Raw genomic sequence first — 21,353 nt, 5'->3', positions numbered from 1 at the left:
TTACCTGGTCCATGTCACAAACACTCTGCACTGCTTGAAAATAATAAGGCAAATCAATTTGAACCATATTTGCTTCTTGTGCGATATAAGGAAATACAAACAAGCCCAATTTGCTCCAAACTAAAATTGTACATCTGAACAAAGCATAAAGTACAAAGTTTTTTGCTGTACTCCTTAATAAAAATTGAAAACAATAAAATTGTTCCATTTTTCAAACACCTCCCAGCATATCAGGGCTGTCGTAACCCTGCTCTATTTGAGAAAGAGATGAAGACACGCCTCTTTAAAGAACACTTCCCCATCAAGCATTAATAGTCGACTTTCATTCTTAGAAAGAAGCTACTCCTTGAATTACACACTGAATGTTTCTTAGCTTTAAACCTTGTACATAGCTCCACTTCTCTTCAGCTAGGTTTGTGCCATAGAAAATAAGCATGCATCCATACATTCATAAATAGATTTAATGGAGCATGACAGTATGATATATTACCATAGCACAGATCAAGAGTTTTCCAGAATTTAGCACCTGACGAAGAGAAAATGGAGAAGGCTTGTGTGTCTGCAGTCCGACGGGCAGTTAGTTTAATAAATGAATGATTACTGTATTATAGGAACATACAGACCCCATGCAACTAGCATATTGTGCCAATTCGGGGCAATTTGTATTGCCCCCCCCAGAAGAAAGAGGGATCTGGTTCAAGTGCGTACTAGTGCCCATTGATCCACTGATACCAGCCATATTATACCCACTGTGTATCATAATTACTCACTACCTAATAGTCGCCGATTCACTTATTACAGCCCTGCCTTCATAGACTGCTTGTCAAGTGAATCCTCTAGAATAATTCATGTTAATGGTACGCCAGTTGCAGAAACTCAACCAAGACCTGGACCTTTTCATTCCACTCTACATTATTCTGGAACACAACAGACTGACGTCTAAGTGAGGTTGAAAATCACCCTCCAGGCGATGACTCAGGCTGACTGGACTCTTATTAGTTACATGCTACACACTGGTAGACAGCTGATCACACTGACTTTGAAACAAACAGCACCACCCACCATCGCACTATGGATGGTCTGGCTGTGGCGCATCATGGCCATGGAACAACTCTAGAACACACTGACTTGAACCGGCACCAAATTCCAAAAGACCAGGAGCCCCCGCTACACTGCCTTACTCGCACTGAGTTCACCTGCTTTAACCCACCTACATCTCAGAGCATTGCAGTTATTTGTTCGATGTTTGATACATGTCTACGATTCTACACCCAAATGAAAACCCCACCTGTGTTTAATGATTAAACAATTACATAAACTGTAATTGACTCTTTACACTAACTATTTGTTCATTCACTGTGTGATATACCTATTTCATCGCTTCTTGTTTGTTCATCGCCATCTTCCCTACCTTTACTCTAGCGTACTTCTACTAGTAGCAATTGGTAGATATATAAGACACTCAGTAAGGCCTGCAATTTACGTTTATACATTATGTACTTTGCAACATTTATACCTATACGCATAATTATTGTGTACTGTCAGAATGTGTACTATTCGCTGCACTGACCGAGATGCTAATGTTGTACTCTATGTTTGCCATGAAACTTACAACAAAAAATTTTTAAACAACAAAGAAAATCATCTTCCAATTAGAATGAAGTTGAAGACCTCTCTCAGATAACACAATCCTTGAGCTTCTAGTCTGTGCTCATCCGAGCAATTTTACTCAGCGGTCACGAAAAGCCCTTTGGTGTAAAATGCACTATATAAAACCATATTTCAGCTTATTTTGGTTTGCCTTCTCTTTTGATCCTGATCTACAACATTACCAATACTGCCTGTAGCAGCAGGTCTAGTGAAATAATTTCACATATATTTTCGCCTAATTAGTTTTTAATGTACTTTGAAATACAGTTTTGGCTGCCTTCTTAAATATTAAAAATGTCCCATCATACCTAAATGGCGACCAAAACTCTTAAGTGATAGTTAGTAGTTCATATTTTAAATATTAGTTTTTTTGGTTTTATGAAGCACCACAAGAAATGCATAGTTTCACATAGAATGTGTCCACAAAAACATATTAGAAAGAGAATATGTAAATAAATACAAATATTGAAACAATCATCCTTCATATATATAAATATGTGTAAAGAGTATGTTATGTCCACACAAAATAATTAACAGAAATGATATCAAATTAAATATTGAGGCAAACGAATCTACATACTACATGCAGATAATCTGAGAATATGGGATTTGTGGACTGTGGACATGGGAGGAATGGATGAAGCCAGCACACTGTACACTGCAGAATGGAATGACATATTAGTGTCGTAAGATGTACAGTAGAGAACTTACAGGACCAGGATGATACATTTTATATGTAGGCGCTGTAGGCAGTGAAGAGGAGGAGGTAACTGACAGGTACAGAAGTACGTAGTTTGGCGGTCAGCAGCCTCCGTGGAGAGAAGCTTGGAAACATGAACGCGCGGTTTGAGGCAAGGAGAGTTGGGGTGCAGATAATGTCCAAGGAGAATTTGCTAGGAAGAGCACATGATAATTCGAGGGGATCAGGGCTGTATAATGAGATCACGCGCCCAGGAGCGCTCAGCTCTGTTCTGTAGATGTCAGTGTGTGTGGAGCGCAGGGCAAAGACGACACAGCCATTGCTATTTCAGGCAAAATGCATGAGGCCCATCTTCGCTTGGCACTCTCTCAGCACACGTGGCATGTCAGTGTGGTCGTGTTAATGCGTGCTCCAGCAGTCCATGCCAGCTCGATGCTGCTCTGAAGTCTGCTGAAACAACAGGGGACGCATTTCTTTAAATTACTGCTTACAAAAAGCGTTCATCGGCATTGCTACTGCAGGATATGAATGAATGGGTAAAGGATTGGAAATGTTCATCATTCAGCAAAAACAACATTCTACCGGCGATAAGGATAAAATGAAAACATAAACAGAGTACTTACAGAGAGGGTTTGATGTATGGTAGAAAGGAAACACGCTCCCCTGCTAACTCACTGCCTTTAAAGTATTCCAGATTTCTGCAAAATGAATAGAAAAATGAGATAATTATCTCCAGGGCTTAGACCAACATTTATTATATTTCTTATATCTGTGTGGATCTTAGCTGTACTAAAGGATACTCTAGGATGCTTTTGAACAGAAAAAATCTTACCATTAAAAACAAAACTGTCTATGACCAGAATGAGGATGATAGATTATGAGATAAGTATGAACAACTGCTTTGTCTGTATTACGAACCGCAAAAGAGGCAACGCCTATAAATATGTTATTTTATATCACACTGAATCGGAATGAAGTTTTTTTCTTCGTTTCTTTACCGGCCGTGGTGTTAATTACTGTCATGTTATAATAAAAATCCATCACAGCACTATTAGTTACTGTTATAACATGAATGCAGCATGACATTATTAGTTGCTATGTAATAACATGATTTCACACTAGTATTATTAGTAACCATGTTATAACTCAAATGCAATATTAGTCACTTGGTTGTAACATGATTACTTTCCATGCTATGCCCTGCATGCAGCATGCCATTATTAGTTGCCATTTAATAACACATATCCACCGTGACATAATTGGTTACCATGTTGCAACACAATTACACTGTGGAATCCATCATGGCATTATTAGTTATCATTTGGTCACAGGAATCCATCTTGATATTATTAGCTTCCATGTTATCACATGACACCACCGTGGCATTATTAGGTACCTGGCTATAAAATGGATCCCACAGGGCATTGTTTATTACCATATTAAAGCATGAATCTAGCATTGCATTATTCGTTACAGTGTGAATCCTGCATGGCATTATTTGTTATTATGTTACCATGTTATAGCATGAAGCCACTTGGCATTATTGATTACAATGTTTTAACATGAACCCGCTGTAGCATTATTTCTGCCATGCTTCGTGAGAGCTTTTATAAAATTACTACACTCCCCTTAGGGAAAAGTTCAACGCGTGAATAATAAGTCACAGCAGAAAATGATTTTTTAAATTGTTGGACATAAATCACAAAGGTGATATGGCTACAGACTCGTCAGTCCTCCTGGGAATCTGCAACGTTCACAGATTCGTAAGAGCCCTCCAAGAATTCACTAAGAACTCTATGAAAATCAGAACTTTACCCAAACTTAGGCCTAAGTTTATAGAAGTAAATATATATTTATCACCCCGAGAGAACTGCGAATTGGATGAAATAGTTGGGCTTATTGAGAGATGGTCTGATGCATATGTCTTGGGCGCTGCTGTTAATCAAATTCATAGCTCCATCGACTTCTGCTAAGCAGATTTTAGCATGCTGCCATGGTGATATCTGGTTCACGCCCTTAGCGGAAGTGACAATGCAGAAATCTGCGTAATGAGTGCCAGAGTATTCAAATCTTGAAAGCTCGCACACGAGGAATGGTAAATACTCCTGTAAATTATTAAACAAATGCTTCTAAAATAAGAAGAATTGTGAAAGCCTGAATCCACACCGCGCCGATGACTTTTATATATCCTGCAAATTACAATGCCAAGAAGCTATAGAGAACCTGCGCTCCATAAGTTAAAAAAAAAAAAAAAATACATGACGTAAAAGAAGTATCCGACATTCTGCATTCTTAAGGGAGGATGGGCTCTTTGCAGCACATTTTTCCGCATCTGTTAGTTGTCCGCGTCACGTGATAATACACCGTGGACAGTTTAGGGGATGAATTAAAAAAAATAAAATAAACATGAGGATTGGTAGCAAGGCTGGCGTGCCACTCCTGTAAAAATTAAAAACTAAGGAAAGGCTATGTGGTACATTTGGGGACTGGGATTCGTTCTCACCACCGTTTGAAAAAGAGAAATGCGCCGTAGAAGGGAGGCTGGCCCAAAGGCCTCTTTATTATCCGAATGAGGGTGACGCACAGTTCTTCTCTACACGAGAGAGAGAGAGGAAACGAGAAGAGAAGCACGAAAAAAAGCTCACAGTGGGTATAAAGTGAAACGTGTGCCTGGGAAATTCACCATGAAGGACAGTGGCACAGGGCATGTGTCAGTGAATGCCCCACCGTGGAACGTCCTAAACTTACCCAACAGTATTGTTGCTGACGTGATGGCAAAATTGCCCTTTGCCTGCAGGTTTCTGATGTAGTTTCACGTGGAATTAGTGTTTGGTTTGGTTCTGATTTGCATGTACATTAGATTTTGTATATGTGCCCACAGGACACAATACTGATATTTACTGAATACAGCACGTAGAAGCCTCCAAGTTGTCTGCTTAAAGGTGAATCCAGGCTCCAGCCGTTCACTGTTGCTCCCGCAGCTCTCCTGACTGTGCAGTCTGTCCCCCTCCCGAATATCCCTAGTGTCTACTAATAACCTCCAGCATTAGTTATAACCTGTAATAACCGAAGTACAGTTATGTGGTGGAAGAAGTTGTATTTGCTACAGCCCGAGCCCAGAAGTCACTGGGGTGGTCGTGGTGCTCTGGGCAAGGAGCTATGGGTGGGCTTTTCCTTTCCAGTTTGTTAATTGTTTCGCCTGTATTAAGCAATCCACGGATGTAATAATTTTTCGGATGCTTTTTTGTTTTCTCCATGTGGTAGAACTTTGGCTTCCCTAGAGCTGTATTTGTTAAAATACCTGGGAGTTCTCCTGTCTAGATGCAGGGGCTTTCCTGACTTTAGTACCTTATGCCAACATAGTTGTCTGCCCTTTGCCTTGAGGTGAGACTATATATGGGGAGCCTATTTTACTGTAGAATGCAGTACTCACGGACACGGTTCCCCTTTTTCAAGGCACTATGATGATAATTTGCTCGTTTGTCTCCGTAGAATGCATTCAATTGGCTGTTCTCCAAAAAACGGAGAATTTGGCTTTCTAACTGATTTGGCAGCTGTTACAGTCACACTGAGAAATGGATACCATTAAATAAAGAGCTCTCCACCCTGGTGCACAGTTATTAACATCTGCAAGCTGGTACCCACTAATGGGCCATCGCCTCTTGCCTCTGGGTGAAATGTGCTTTTCCACAGTGGCCACTGGGGCCTCTGTCGTTCCCCTTTTCACTGACTTGCTCAATTGTGGATGATAATGGCGCTTTTATTGGGTTATCAGTTTGTTTCAGGATCTCGTGAGATATGTGATTTGAGCAGCACTGGGTTACAGTTTTTAAGTTATCAGTCATCAGAATGAAAACCAATCTTGCATGCAATAAGTCTTTCGCTAGAGCCTCGTATAAAACTGTATTCCATTTTTTTTGTCCTGTGGAAGACTTCTTGATAATGCCACTGGGAAAGCTGCACTGATGGACTAAAATCAAGCTCATAACTGCTATTTTTAAGGGATAATATGACGCAGCCCAGTGAATATGATTTGTAAAACCAAAACATGCTTATTAAGGGGGTATTAGTGTATTGTTTCAGAGAGTGACTTTTATGCAATGTTACCCACCTTCTATATGTGGTTACAATATTCATTTTCATCCTGTAATACTTTTCAAATAATATACATTTTCTATGAAACGGAAACACCTAGTAAAGTTGCCTCTGCATTTACATAGCTTGGAGTCTAGATTTCTGAAATGTCCTTTGAGACTGACGTTGGTGGTGAGACGGTGAATAATTTATTTAGAAAAAGTCCTTTAATCTGCTAGGGAATCGGTCCAACGAAGCAGTAAAAGCGGAACCCCTAGCCTGCTGGGAAAGCATATCAAGGGCTTGAGGGAACAATGCCTCATTCCTCCTCTTTTTACAGTTTGGATAACAACATGAAGGGTGTCAGAATCCCTTCTATAGGTCCATGGAAAAGCAAGAGCTACCGAGCTAAACGTGGGAGTTATACCCTTTTGCTCCTGCTGACCCGGGGCTCGACTTAGTATGGGGTCAAGTACTAGGCCTTCAGCACTTGACTCCCAGTGGTAGAGTGGGTCGACAGTCAAAGGCTCTTTAGTGGGGTGGGGGAGAGGTATGCAAGGGCTCATAACTCAAAATATACACAGTGACCCCAATAACATGATTGTCTAGCACAATACTGATCTTTAGTGTAAAAAGTAGGGGGGGGGGGCGGAACTCGCAGAGTTTCACTCTGTGGAATTCCGCAGTTAAATAAAACTTCACAAAATTCTGTGGAGTTTGCCAACAGGCAAAGAATAGCATCAGTTACATGAGTAGTGCTGTAAAAGCAACACAAACGGTATCATGAGGTGCACAAGAGTGTAGGGCCATTCAAGTTGATTTTGCTGCCGCTGAAATGGAAAACCTGCTTGTGCAGCAGCAAATCTAATTGAGAAGCAGCCATTTGACTGTGATCGCTCGTGACTGCTTGCGAACACCACGTTACAAAATGTTGCATGGGGGAGCTAAATCTCACTTGCGCTCTCATATCCGGAACTTTACTGGAACAAATTCTACCACCAGGCGATTGGCGGAATTTGGCTGGAACTCCATGTTACAAGAGTAACAGGGAGTCTCCACATTCCACCAATTCCACAAGCTAAATGAAACATTCTACCCACCCTTAGTAAAAAGAAGTATTTATTACACATGATAAACACAGCAGACTAAATAATTCACACACGTAGCCTCTTGAGACTAGCACACTGTTGCTTATCAGGGCAGTTCTCCCCCTGCAGGTCCTGTTGCCAACATCTCCTCGTCCACACTATATTCAGCGTCGCTGGAGGGTTTTAGGAGGTCAACTCCTTGTTACCCGCACTAGCGATGCACATCAAAGTCTGGCTTTTCGGCTTAGAAGTTTTGAGCTGCCCAGATGGTAAAGCACCAAGTTTGAACAAGTTCCACATGGGCTGCCAGCCCTGCTTCTACATTCTCGAAAGTGCAGCCTTCAGGAACAAAGGTGCTTCCCTCACCCAAATGCCACAGCAAGTATCTCACACCGCATCCCACTCACAGTTTCAGGGTCAACAAGTGGAGGCTGTTGCAGACAATGACAATGCCTTCCGGGTGCAGCAGCTCCTTTTTCTTTGAAGTTCCTGCTGGTAAGTTGGTGAAGAAATGGTGCTCCTGGGTAGACAGCTTCTGGACTTGTTCTTGAGTCCCTCCACTGGTTGTAGGTCTTTCTCCAAAAAGAGATGGTCCCATGGTCTCTTGGCCTATGGGCGTCCCAGATACAGACAACAGTCTCATTCAGGTGGGATCCTCCAGTTACAGCTCCAACAGTCTCAGTTGCCCACAGTCATGCTCCTGGCATATATGGGTGTCACGGACCCGTGTGATGGCCCACAGCAACAGCCCCAATAATCCCAGTGGCCCCTTTATGGCACACAGCTGTCACAGACAGAGGCAATGGCCCTAATGAGATCAATGACACTGCTGCCGGCCTGCAAATTCACGGCAGCCCCAACAGGGGTTGGTGACTTCCACAAGAGAACGGATGGCTCGCTCATAACACTGGCCCCAACTAACGTGGGCACCTCACACCATGCTCACCGGTATACACTTGGCAGGATCCCCACTGGGACTCACTCACTCCAGACTCTCTCTTGCTCCTCACAGGGCACACTGATCTTGGTAGGAAGAAGACTGGTCCTCCAGGCATAATACGTTTTCTTGTCTCCTGGGTGATGGCCCCTCACCTGGATGGGAGACTGGCAGACCTTGGTCCCCAGTCCTGTTTCCAGCAGCAAGACGTTTTGCAAACTTTCTTCTTCTGATGAGACAGTGCTTTTCAATAAAGTATGGGGCTCATGCTCCAACCTATATAGTCCAAATCTTGACAAATATGTGATTTAGTGTATGGCATTTGAAATTTGTGTTGGTGTGTCAGCTCCACTGAAGTGCTCGCTCTTCTGTACTGCCCTTTGTCAAAGGGACAGTCAGCCACTGCAGGAATGGCTCTAAGTCTGAGTGGTCCACAACACAGGCCAAGGGAATAACTGGGCATCACACCTAGCTATCAGTCTCCACTGAAATATGCCCCATAAAGTTTCAAAGGAACAAGTCTTCTTCCCTATCAAAATTCCTCTCTATCAAGATTCTATGTGCCAACCTTATAAACACCACCTTCTCCCTCACAATGAGCTCAGGCCCCACTGATGAATAATTCTTCCTGAAATTAAAGAGGCATTTGATGCCCACAGAGGATGCTATGCTCCTCTACCTTAAGTGATTGTGCCTCATGCCTCCAGAATGCCAGCAGTACAAATCTCCAGTGTGGCTTAGCAGTTCGGACCGCTCAAGGTTTACCAACCTTGTGCTTCCAAAATGGAATCCACAGGCCTCTGTGTTATGTACCTTCCGCAGGCACATACTTGCAACCCAGCATGCACATGATACACACAATTCATGCAGGCCAAGGGTGAGTTAAGTACACAGCCCCAGAACTTTGCATGAGTGGGCCTGTAGGCCCACTCCACTGATATAGGTAAAAGGCAGTTCCCTCATCATTACTCAGAAAAAAATTCTGCAATCATATTTGACTGAGTACTCCCATTCGGCCCCCAAAACAGCAATGTGGTTAACTTGCAACAGCCTCTATACAGAAAAATCCAACAACTACGCACAGGCCTACCAAATAATTTAATTGACATTTGATTCCCGAGACTACAAAATCAAGCAGCTAAAGTGCATCTGAACATCGATAGATTTAACTATTACAAAGAGGCACTAGATCCCTAGCTATCAGTGGGTGTAAGTATTAAATCCAAAATGCTTTGCATCATACACAAATCTAACATAGTTGAAAAAAGGTCAGCCTTCATTATATCCCTTCAGGAAATCTTTGCTATGCAGAATCACATACGATTCCTCATTTCTCCTTCAACTGGTGGCAGAGGGCAATTCATGTGAGTGCTGGATTCCCACACTTTAGAATGATTTACACCCCTTCCTCAGAGGGAAACCTAACTACCTCCAATTCAGAAATCTCTTCTAAACTGGACTCCTTAAGAAACCCTTTACCTAATATGGCACCAGGGCTCACAATCGAAGAATGTAATTTATAATAACCATAATTTATCTGTCAGGATCTGGCTGTTTACCTCATTGTTGTATTTCAATGTTTATCTCTATGTAATCGTAGCGCTCTGAAATTACTGCAAATTCCAGTTACCAAATGTTGAAACTTCAACTTGGTTTTGTGATTTGGCATTTTATACTTGTTAACTGTAACTTGTAATAAAACCAAGTTCAAGTAGTAAAAATGTTTTTTTTAATTTATTAAACAAAACTCATCATGAGTGGAATCATTCATAGTTAGTAAAAAAAAAAAAAGCTAACACATGAACTGCCTATCCACTGCAGAGGAGGAGTAATTGTAGAATCACCCTGAATTTTTAATGGCCTCATCATCCAAGACAGCAGTAGTACTTTCCTGATTGGAGCCGGCAGGCGCTAACAACAGAGCACGCAATACCAGGTGAATGGCAAAACATGAACCAGCCAAATACAAGGTTACCTAACTAGGCAACTTTGAATGTTCACAGAAGTTCACCACCTCCATGCCTATCTCTGTACCAGAATATAGAATGTGATGGAGTTGTAGCACGAGCTCTTGCAGTAGATTTTATTTGCAGAAAGTTACGAGAAGAATCCGTGCGCAGAAGCGTTGCTTGGGATGAGGAGGTACCAGAAGTTGCTGTTTCGTCTGCTGCTAATAGCCGATGATCATTACTGATCCAGTGTTGAATTTATCAAATATGCTTATATGTTTGACATATCAAAGAGATGGCCAATCATACCACCAACTGTTTTATTTTGACAATACATAATGTGTTGTCCAAAACTCATCTTTTGGATCTTTGGTTGTGTTGTGAACATAAATAAACTTTTGAAATCTAGCCTCACAATACAAATGATCTATCGGGTTACTTCAAATATAAGACTTTTGAGGATCTCCCAGGGCAACTTCAGATAGATCTTTCTTTGACCCTTGACAAGGGATCTGGTCTTGCTCATTGCCATCAGGCAGCAGATTTACAGTGTGTCCAAATCTTAGTATTTCTGTGATTGTTTAAGCTACAGCTACTGCAAATACTGGAATACTGGGTAGGTATAGTTAGATCAGCATTTCCATAGGAAATGCCTTTTCTGTTTAGTTAAGAACTTTGGCGCTGTTGCACAAAACACAAAATCCCCATGCATTTTCCATAGACATTTTTGTACAGTGTTAACACAAAAACTGCTGAGTAAAATTATGCTAACTTTGGCAGGAAGCTAGATGTTGGTCTGGAAAGTGTGCTTTTTGTGATTTGGTGTAAATCTGTTCAGTAGCTTTTTTGAAACATTAATGATCAAAAATAGTTGTATATCTGCACAAGTGGGCTCAAGAGACTCTCACAAGAATCCCTTAAACCCAATTTGACTGGCCCACAGGGCTTTTTTTCCCCTAAGGCCAACTTGTTCCCACTAGAGCAAGGTTCCTGCATGAGCGAGTGCTCTGATTGTCTGTCTGCAACATGAGAAAAAAATGTTTGTAGGACATTATTACAGGACCAGCGGACTTAGTCCACCATGCTGAGTTTGTAATGAAAAAAAACACATAAAGGGGCAGGGTAGGAATACCATGCCCCCTAGACTTTCTGCGGGGAGGGTCCCAGAGGGACCACCTCAAGCCCAAAATTATATAAAAAACTTGTGAGTAAATGGGAGGGAGGTGTGTGACCCCTCCTTCAGCCTGTTAAGTCCTTATGGACCCAATCCTCAGAAGCTTGCTCAAAGGCTCTGCTACAGGCAGCCCATTCCCGGGACACAGTAGTTTCCCTGCCAGCAGGAGTTTGGACAGCAAGGTATGTCTGCTCCCACATAGAAGGAGCTTTAAAAATGCTCCTTCTGGTTGAGAGCAGACGTTTGTTTACCTGCCTAAGCTCTTGCACGCAAGATAACTCATATTTCTTCCCCCCATCGGGAGCAGTGAAAATTATCCTCTCCCGCTGGGGTGTGGTGGTGGGGGGGAATACCAGCTCCTGACGCACCCAGGAAGGGAAGCATGCATGAAGCTGGCAGGGAAATGGTGGCCCTGGGGTTCCCCATGTTGCCCCCAACAGAGTTTTGTGGGTGCCCTGGGTGAGCACCAACCAGAGGACCGGAGGAAGTGGTCCCTGGGGCCTTTATTGGTTTTGTGCACTAAGGTAACTATAACCCCGCCTTGCCATACACAGCTAATTATCCCACATATTACATCACTCATTACATGTTCTATAACATCATTGATAATATAATTGCAACACTTGCAATTACATCATTGATGACAAAACTGTGGATGGCAGTTATAGTTACCTAAGGGCCTGAGTTAGAGCTACTAGAGATAAGTATAACTGGTAAATTTCCTAGGTTTTTAACTTTAAAATGTTATGTTGTCACTGAAATGTTCACCTAGCTCCAATGTCACTTTAACCTTTAGTTTCTTCAGTCTATCTATCTATCTATCTATCTATCTATCTATCTATCTATCTATCTATCTATCTATCTATCTATCTATAAAACCAAAGGTTAGAGGGACGTTATAGTTAGGTTCTGAATTTACTCACAAAAAACAGAAATTCAGCCGTTAAAGTTAGAGTTATTTCAAATAACTATAACTTACAGCCTAAGGTAATTATAACTCGCACCCCCACCATGCACAGTTTTTTCTTTATAATTTGACTTCTAAGGTTTCATTGCTATTTTTATTGACAATATAAAAGTTGTCAGGAGTGCTGTAATATATGGGGTAATTAGTAGTGCATGGAGAGGGCGTGAGTTATAGTTACCTTAGGTAGCAAGTTATAGTTAATTGAAATAACTATAACTATAACTGCTGATTTTCTCTGATTTTGTGCAAGCAAATTCAGAACCTAACTATAACGTCCATGTAACCTTTGTTTTTTTAAGGCAATTTCTATGCTTTTTTTAATTCTATTTCCTAACTATAACGTCCCTGTAACCTCTGTTTTTTTCAGTGAGTTACTATGTTTTTCTAACTTTAACTAATTTTCATTACCATACATTAATCCAACCACTGCCGCACATGGCCTTTGGCTGAGCACGGTGGGAGTGGGGTGCAGGGCCTGGCCTGGGGGCAGTCCCTGCGGCCAACCCCCCTAACCACCCATTCCCACGCTGCGCACTGCCTTTGTCCGTGTGCAAAAGGAGTTGGCTGCAGGGCCTGTCTCTCTGAGTTTGAAAATAGGTGTGAGAGGGTGTCTCTGGGGTTGAGAGTGTCTCTCTGGTGTGAGACTGCGTGTGAGAGGGTCTATGTTGATGTGAGAGTGCCTGTCTGGGTGTGAGAGTAGGCGTAAGAGGGTATCTCTGGCAGTGAGAGTGGGTGTGAGGGTGTCTGGGAGTGGGTGTGTGAGTGTATGCGTGAGAGGCTGAGTGGATCTGTGAGTGGGTGTGTAAATGTCTGAGTGGGTCTCTGAGAGGGTGCATGAGTGTCTAAGTGGGTCTGTGAGTGAGTGTGTGAGTATGAGTGGGTCTGTGACTAGGTGCATGAGTGTTTGAGTGGGTCTGTGAGTGGGTGCATGAGTCTCTGAGTGAGTCTGAGAGTGGGTACTTGAGTGTGTAAGTGGGTCTGTGAGTGGGTGCATGAGTGTCTGAATGGATCTGTGAGTGGATGCATTTATGTATGGGTGTGTCAGTAGTTGTGTGAGTGACTCTGCCACAAACCACCTTCACTGGCTGTTTTATACAACAAGAGTCCACAGCTCTGCATGAAATATCTACCTAAGTGGGGTTCTATGTGCCTCCTTGGGTAAATGTCTAGTATGTATTCTATACTACAGCTGTGTAATGGAGCACAAGGAAATGTCACCAGTGACTTTGTGTGCATTTGGCAGTGTGATTGTTCCTCGTGCATCTTTCTCCTGAATTCTGTGATAACATGAATCCTCCTATAGAGAGGCCAACGACACTACAAAGATGTAAATCTCCACCAAACCAGGGTCCTTCCTCATATCTATATGAAGTAAGTGCTTCTATGTTTTGTGGAGATGTCCTTATATTCCTCGGCATCAAGAACATTCAATCAAAATAGATAGGAAACACACTGAGGGGCCCTTTGGTAAGCTGTCCATCATCCAGGCAAAAGGGGGGGGAAACATTTGCATACTCCTATGGTAGACAATGTGGGACCAAGCGGGCACAGCATCCAGGTGATTAGCATATTTGCATACCCTGAGCAATTCAAAGGGAGAACCATGGGGAGGTGGCTGTGTGCCCCCCCAGTTTCCTGGCCAATTCGGCCCTGGGGACCCCATCCCATCAGGCCCACCTCTATTCAATGGGGGAGGGGTGCTGTGCGGCCCTCTGCCTCGGGCCGATCTCATCCCCGGTGACCCCATCCCCAGGGGCCTGGCCTTGATTAAATGAAGGAAGGTGGCCACTCACCCCCTTGCCAGGCTGATTTTCACTCCAGGGACCCCATCCCCTTGGGCCCGGCCATCTGAGTACACCCAGTTTGCAATGGGAACACGAGGGGAGCCTCAAGGTCCCCGCGGTCCCAGCCAGTTCCCCACCTCCTGCGGGAGCCAGCATTGCTGTCACAGACAGGGAGCTGCTAAAGATGTAGCTCCCTGTACGCAAAAACAGTTGTTTCCTCTGCGTCCCTACCCACATCTCTGCAGGAAGTGAAACAGAGGAAACCTCTGCTTCCAGCGGGTGAGAGCATTTTGACAGCTCTCGCCCCCTGCAAGCAGAGTGCTTGCTCTGACTAGGTGGCAGCTGTCAAAGCTCCCGCCAAGTCAGAGCAAACAGTTATGTCTGGGGGTGGGCACCCCGGGACACAGCAGGAGCTGGCCCTGGGAGGGTGGTAGTCCCCAGGGCAACTAATGGCTCCCTCAGGAGGGCTACATTCCCCCCTTGAATGTTAAACAGCCCTGGGTGGTGGTGGTCCCTGGGGCCTGGGGTTGGCGACGTACCCCCTTCATTATTTTTGTTTCAGCCCTAGGGAGGTGGCGGTACCCAGGGTTGCGGGGGGGTGCTGGCCCCGCTTCATTAGTGCAAATTGCCCCAGGAAGGTGGGGGTCTCCAGGGCTGTGGCGGACTGCACTGGCCCCTCTGCATGCATATCACATTTAGCCTCAGGGAGGTGGAGGTCCCCAGGGCAGGCAATACAGGCCTTCCACATATCAAATTATTGGTTTACTCCAGGGAGTTGGTGGTGGACACGGGGGCACCTCCCCCATCCACCTATTTGTCTGTGATCCGTGGATTTTTCTGAGATTTGTTTTTTTTAAAAACAATGCTTTTTAGCCCTGGCAGGGTCCGTGGGGGACCACTAGACCTGGCCCCTTTTCCTTTTTTAAATCTTTTTTGCAGGACTCGGCTCAAGCTACGTACCAAGACGGCTGCCAACACTTCCTTGTTGAATTGTTGGGAGCCAATCAGCATGTGGACAGTTGGATCTGCGGATTATCCGAATGCCTAGATATCTATACTGTTCAAACTCTAATTCCTCCAAAACTGCTGAATGGATTAACACCAACTCACAAATAACACTCTGCCTGGACCAAGCGCTAGCATTCTGCCAAATTTGGTGTAATTCTGTTCAACGTTGTTCGTGCTGTATTCATGTTCAAAAATGTGAAAAATCCCATTGACGTAGAAGGTGGAAAATGTGTTTTGGGACCCTCTTTTTTCTCGGCTCTTACTTGATGGTTCACTCGACACTTTCAACACAGCAGCTGAACCGACTGAAGAAAACGTTTTGAAAATTTCATGAAGATTCGTCAAACGGCGCCAAACCTATTAGCAAACCAAAAAATGCTCTGTCTATGGAAAGATAGTCCTAACTATAACTACCTACTGTCAAATGGCAGTAGCATATATATGTGTATGTTAGAATGGGGTTTCTGGTTGGCTAGGATATGCACCTAAGCCAGGCAGAACCCACCCACTCTAGTCAGGGCAAGGGAGTTACACGTCCAAGATAACCCCTGCTCACCCCCTTGGTAGCTTGGCACGAGCAGTCAGGCCTATCCCAGACGCAATGTGTAAAGCGCTTGCACAACACACACAACACACGTGGCGCACTATCCCCACCACAAAGGAAACACAACACCAAGTTATATGAAAATATACTGTATTGTACACAACGCAATTATTATACCAAACATCACATATCAGTACCATCCTGCTACCTTAACAGTTGTCAGAACGTTACACATTAGTTACTCTGCAAACTAGCAGTAGTCACATATAACACACAGGTTACTCAGTATTCTGCAACTTAAGCAGTCAGGAAACACGTTAAACCAAAACACTTGTCATAAGAATATCGTAAACGCCCATAGTAAGAACATTATAAACCATATAACAAGTCATAAAACATATTAGTATGTTATGCCCATTATAGGACCATGTTCATACATATATCAACACATCAAACGCAGGTAGACATTATATGTATTCATCAAGTCTGTAGAAAGAACTTTAGAATAAGTATATGGTTCCTTTTAGGGAATACCTTTGGTAATGATAAAGGCACCTCCAGTGCCCAGAAAACGAAAAAAAGTGGGGCCCCCGGCGCTTCTCTGTGCAAAATGGGCCTGATATCCTTTGGCCTAGAGGAGGGCAGCACGCACCTCCTCGGTGTTGTGGACAGCCCTTCCTGGGGCCCGTGATCACTGGGGGCCCCCCTGAGCCTCAAACGGCCGTCACGAGGAGGGGCCAATGTCCTCCGGATAATGTAGGGGGGAGGGGACACCATGCACCCCCTCCTGTTCATAACGGGACTCACCTGGGGTCTGAGATCTTTTGGGGTCCCCTACGGGCCTGCACTTGCCCTCCGCTGTGGGGGGAGACCACCAAAGCTGACACTGGCCACGAGGGGGCCACGAGGAGTCTGCCACGAGGGGGCCACGAGGAGTCTGCAGCGCGGGCGAGCCTCTGGTGAGGCCGTCGTCCCGCCCGCAGTTAAACAGAAGCCCTCTGGGGCTTAGCAGGCAAAGGAGAGGGGTCGTCCTCTCCTCCCTGCTCCCAACGACATTCTGGCCCAAGGCAGGGCCTTCCGGTGCCCCGGGGGTGCTCTATCGAGCGGTCCTCGCCCCGGGGGAAACCATAGGAGCACGGTTGCTCAGGTTTGAGCAAAATAGGTTTTCTTTGTGCCCCGGGGGCACCAAGCAGCGTGCTCACTCGCGCTTAGGTGAAGCAGCCTCCCCGGGCTGCGGCGATGATTTCTGCCACTACGACGCGATCTCTCAAAAGCCCTTGAGCCACATATGAAGCCCAGGTCGCAGCAGTAATTTTCTCCTGGCACAACAAATAAGTGCTTTTTAAGGTGCCAATTACAGGAAAGGGGAAGCGCATTCAATCGCTAACGAAATCCCCAAAGAAGCACTTTCCCAAGTGCTCAACTTAGAAACAAAGTGAAGAACCCCTCGTGCTTAAAAGTGGATGCACGGGTCAGGGGCCACAGCACCCTGCCACTGGGGATCAGAGTTCCAGGAAAAGGCCTACAGGTGGAGGGGCCCAGCAACAGGCCTGCACAAAGAGGATGCAGCAAGTCCTTTTTCAGTGACCACGCAGGACACAGGTCAGCACAACAGCAGCAGTCCATAGCGGTTCCTGGTGACTCCTTCCAGCATTTCTGTGTCCAATTCCAAGATGATTCCAAGAGTCCCAAATTGTGGGAAAAATTCCCCTGTACTTATACTCAGTCCTTACAATGTTTTGCAATGGTAGGGAGAGGACGTTCCAGCCAGTTACAACTGTTTCTGGGAGTGCCCCCTCTCGCCTCAAGCACAGGCTCCAAACATCAGTGGGGGGTAAACAACACTTTTGTGTGAGGCCAGGGCACAGCCTTTACAAATGTAGGTGTGCCCCGCCTCTCCCTTCTCTCAGCCCAGGAAGACTATTCAGTATGCAGATGCACCTCTGTGACACCTCCACCCTCCCTGTGTACAGACTGTCTGAAAAGTATGCACAAAGCCCCAACTGTCACTCTTCCCAGAAGTGGATGGAGTCAAGCTGCAAAACACCAGAGTCATAAGCACAGAGAAATGTGCACTTTCTAGAAGTGGCATTTCTGTAACAGTAATAAAAAATACACCTACACCAGTAAGCAGCATTTATTATCACCATCACAACCATACCAAACACGCCTACGCTACCCCTCATCAATCAGACAATACCCCTTACACATAAGGCAGGGCATTTCTAATGCAATCCAATGAGAAGGCAGCACTCACAGTAGTGAGAAACCAAGTTAGGCTGTTTGTCACTGCCAGGACAGGCCACGCAACCTGGCACATGTTCTGCCTTCTACATACATGGCACCCTGCCCATAGGGCTAGCTAGGGCATACCTTAGGGGTGACTTACATGTAGTAAAAGGGGAGTTCTGGGCCTGGCAAGTGGGAATGGAATGCCCAGACATGGGTCCCGTGCTCCCCATGCCACTGGAATCAAGCTAGCCTGGCTGATGAAGGGTGATACCCTGAAACAAGTCCTAGGATGCTTTATCCAGTCCAGGGAAGACTTGGTTTGGCAGTTCAGGCTGGACTGTTCCCATGGGGAACAGGGTCAAGACTGATTTGCATATGGCTGGGTCCAAACTAGAACGGCATGGGTAGCAAAAAAACGATTGATTTAGGCCCAGATCTCTGTACTGGGGGTAAATGTTTTACATTGTTCAGCATTCCGTCCATCACTTGTTCTTTTTTGCAAGTAAATTTAGATGCCAGGTCCCTGTGGCACAAAAGTGTGCACACAGGCCCTGCGCTAGCAGGCCTGAGACAGGTTTGAAAGTCTACTTCAGTGGGTGGCGCAAGCAGCGCTGCAGGCCCACTAGTAGTATTTAATTTAAAGGCCCTGGGTATAGAGATACCACTGTGCAAGGGACTTACAGGTAAATTAACAATGCCAATTAGGTATAAGCCAATCATGCCAACTTTAGATGGGAGAGCACCTGCACTTTAGCACTGGTCAGCAGTGATAAAGTGCTCAGAATCCTAGAGCCAACAGCGAGAGGTCAGAAAAAAATAGGAGGAAGGAGGCAAAAAGACTGGGGATGACCCTGCGTAAGGAAAAAAGTCCAACAATTTATATACCTTTCACTGAAAGGAAAAAAACCAAAGATTAAGATGAAGTTACAGTTTTACAGTTAGGTGAAAATGTCAGCCTAAATGTAATATTTTAAACTTATAAAAATTCAAAACACTGGAATTAATCAGTTATAGTTCATTTCAAGTAACTATACCTCACCACTGCCATGTACAGTGCTGTCTTAAATGCTGTGCAAGGTGTGGTTTGGCAGCATGGCAATCGCCCATATGCAGTCAACCCACCACAGTCACTCAGGCCCCCTTTTGGCTGCCGTTATCCCGGAGGAATGTCATGGGAGCCAGCACGGCTCCTGTGATCCTATTGCAAACCAAGGAAAATATGTTTTTTTACATTTGGCCATTGGGGGGGATCCCTGTGGGACCCTACCCACAGGATTAAGGAGGTCAGGGTACCCCTACTCTGTCCCCTTAAATCGTATTTATTTATTTGTTTTCATTTTCAAGGCACAGGGACCAATCAGCCAATCAGATTGCTCTATTATTTGATGTTGCATGCCCGCGGGACTCTCGCAAGTGTTCTGTGAACACCAACTCTCAAGATATACAAATATATTGAACCTTAATTTCTCAAAAACGACTGAACCAATTTACACCCAATAACAAAACGCACACTTTCTGGATAAAGATCTAGCTTTTTGACAAATTTAGTGTAATTCAGTTTAGCTGTTTTGGCTGTAGCACTGTTCAAAAATCTCTTTTTTTGCTAGGCCCCTACATGACAGATCATCCCAAAGCTTTCAAGAAAGGCACGGAGGTGAATGAGCTTTTTTTGGAAAGCTGTGTGAAGATTTGTTAAATGGCACCAACGTCATTAGAATCAAGAAATCAATTCCCAATTGTAACTAGGTTCCAAGTTTAAACGATGTAAACATATTGCACAGTGCATACAAAAATGTTAAAACTGCAGAAGCATACAAAAATATTAAAACTGCAGACATTTTTCAAAATAAATATTTTTAATCTGCGTGATCTCACTCTATTGATTGATCTCACTGCCCTGTGATTAGTCACGTTGTGCAATGTGCCTTACTCAGGTGGCGTTTTAAAAACTGGCTACAGGCACTGTGTGTTATGTGCAGTGCAGAGTATTACCCTGAAATCCCTCTAGATCGAGGTCAGCCCCTTCATTCTTCAGTGCTCGATTCACTAAGTGCCATTACCCTCAGGAACCGACAGCAGCATCTGCTATTTGCAGCACTGAGAAGTAAGAGAAAATACTACATGCAGCGCAACATAAAATATTTATGGCATCACAAAAAAGTGCTACCAAACAACTACAGGTACTAAATAGAGGCAAGTGGCTTTAAGGAGAGATTTTCCTCTGTGAGGGTAGTGGGGCTGGGTCAATGTCTATCAGTAATCAAACCTCGAGGGCCACTACCCGCAAAAAAACTCAATAATTCTATAATTACACTGACAGCAGACAATAATATCCTGAAACAACTTGACATTTTATTCTGTGGTCTGTTTTGGACATCTGCTAAATTGCTATGATGAAAATTCTAGTTGTGTCTGGCCTGCGTGGATAGCGTGTGAGGTTATGTGCACGAGGGCTCATTTGTTGGAGGCAAATGAATAATTCGTCTCTCAGTCTTAATTAAAATAAAATCTGTTTGAATGTCAACAATACCTGTGACACATAAAAGCAAAATCTATTTAAGGAGAGGACTCGGAGTTTGCCTGGCTCAATTCGGTTATTCGCTTCTTGCTTGATTAAAAAATATATTATTTTTTTCTTACCTACTCTTGTGGATCAAATGAGGCAAATACACTGGGGGGTTACTGGGTGGAAATCTAGGCTTCCTGCCAAGCTCCACACCTGCAGTACACACTGCTCTTGTTGTCTCACTCTGAAGTAGTGTCTCTCTTTAAATAGTGCAGAAGTAGGCAACACAGGATTGCACACTTTTTTAGGGCCGAGTGCACAACCGCTCGGTCCCTGTTGTAATCTCTCTTTGGGCTTTTAACCACGCCCATGTTACGCCTGTCACTTTCATTGGTTCGTGGGTTTGCCTTTTAAAATCCGCTTGATTTCATTAGTGAAATCTGTGTTCTTCATCTGTGTTTCTTCTTTCTCCTCTGCACCCCGACCTGCGTGTTCTCTCTTCTTCTGTGTCCTTCTTCTGTGTTCTTCATCTGTGTTCTTCATCTGTGTTTCTTCTTTCTCCTCTGCACCCCGACCTGCGTGTTCTCTCTTCTTCTGTGTCCTTCTTCTGTGTTCTTCATCTGTGTTCTTCATCTGTGTTTCTTCTTTCTTCTCTGCACCCCGACCTGCGTGTTCTTCTCCTCCTCTTCTTGACTCCTCTCCCTTCTCTCCTCTTCTTCTTTACCCTTCTTCTTGACTCT

The 21,353-nt window shown here is 44.2% G+C and overlaps 1 protein-coding gene across 2 annotated transcripts in view; it reads right to left on the bottom strand.

Moving 5' to 3' along the window:
* The window catches only part of ENOX1 (ecto-NOX disulfide-thiol exchanger 1), a 2,146,160-nt gene that overhangs the window by 1,904,621 nt on the left and 220,186 nt on the right, over positions 1–21,353 (bottom strand). For both annotated transcript variants that reach the window (XM_069205418.1, XM_069205419.1), the window contains exon 2: positions 2,974–3,048. The gene's annotated coding sequence lies outside the window, so the exon portion shown is untranslated. The remainder of the gene's footprint in view (positions 1–2,973; positions 3,049–21,353) is intronic.

Source organism: Pleurodeles waltl, chromosome 8 (genome assembly GCF_031143425.1).
Source record: "Pleurodeles waltl isolate 20211129_DDA chromosome 8, aPleWal1.hap1.20221129, whole genome shotgun sequence".
NCBI lineage: Eukaryota > Metazoa > Chordata > Amphibia > Caudata > Salamandridae > Pleurodeles > Pleurodeles waltl.
This window is presented reverse-complemented; position numbering and strand designations above follow the sequence as displayed.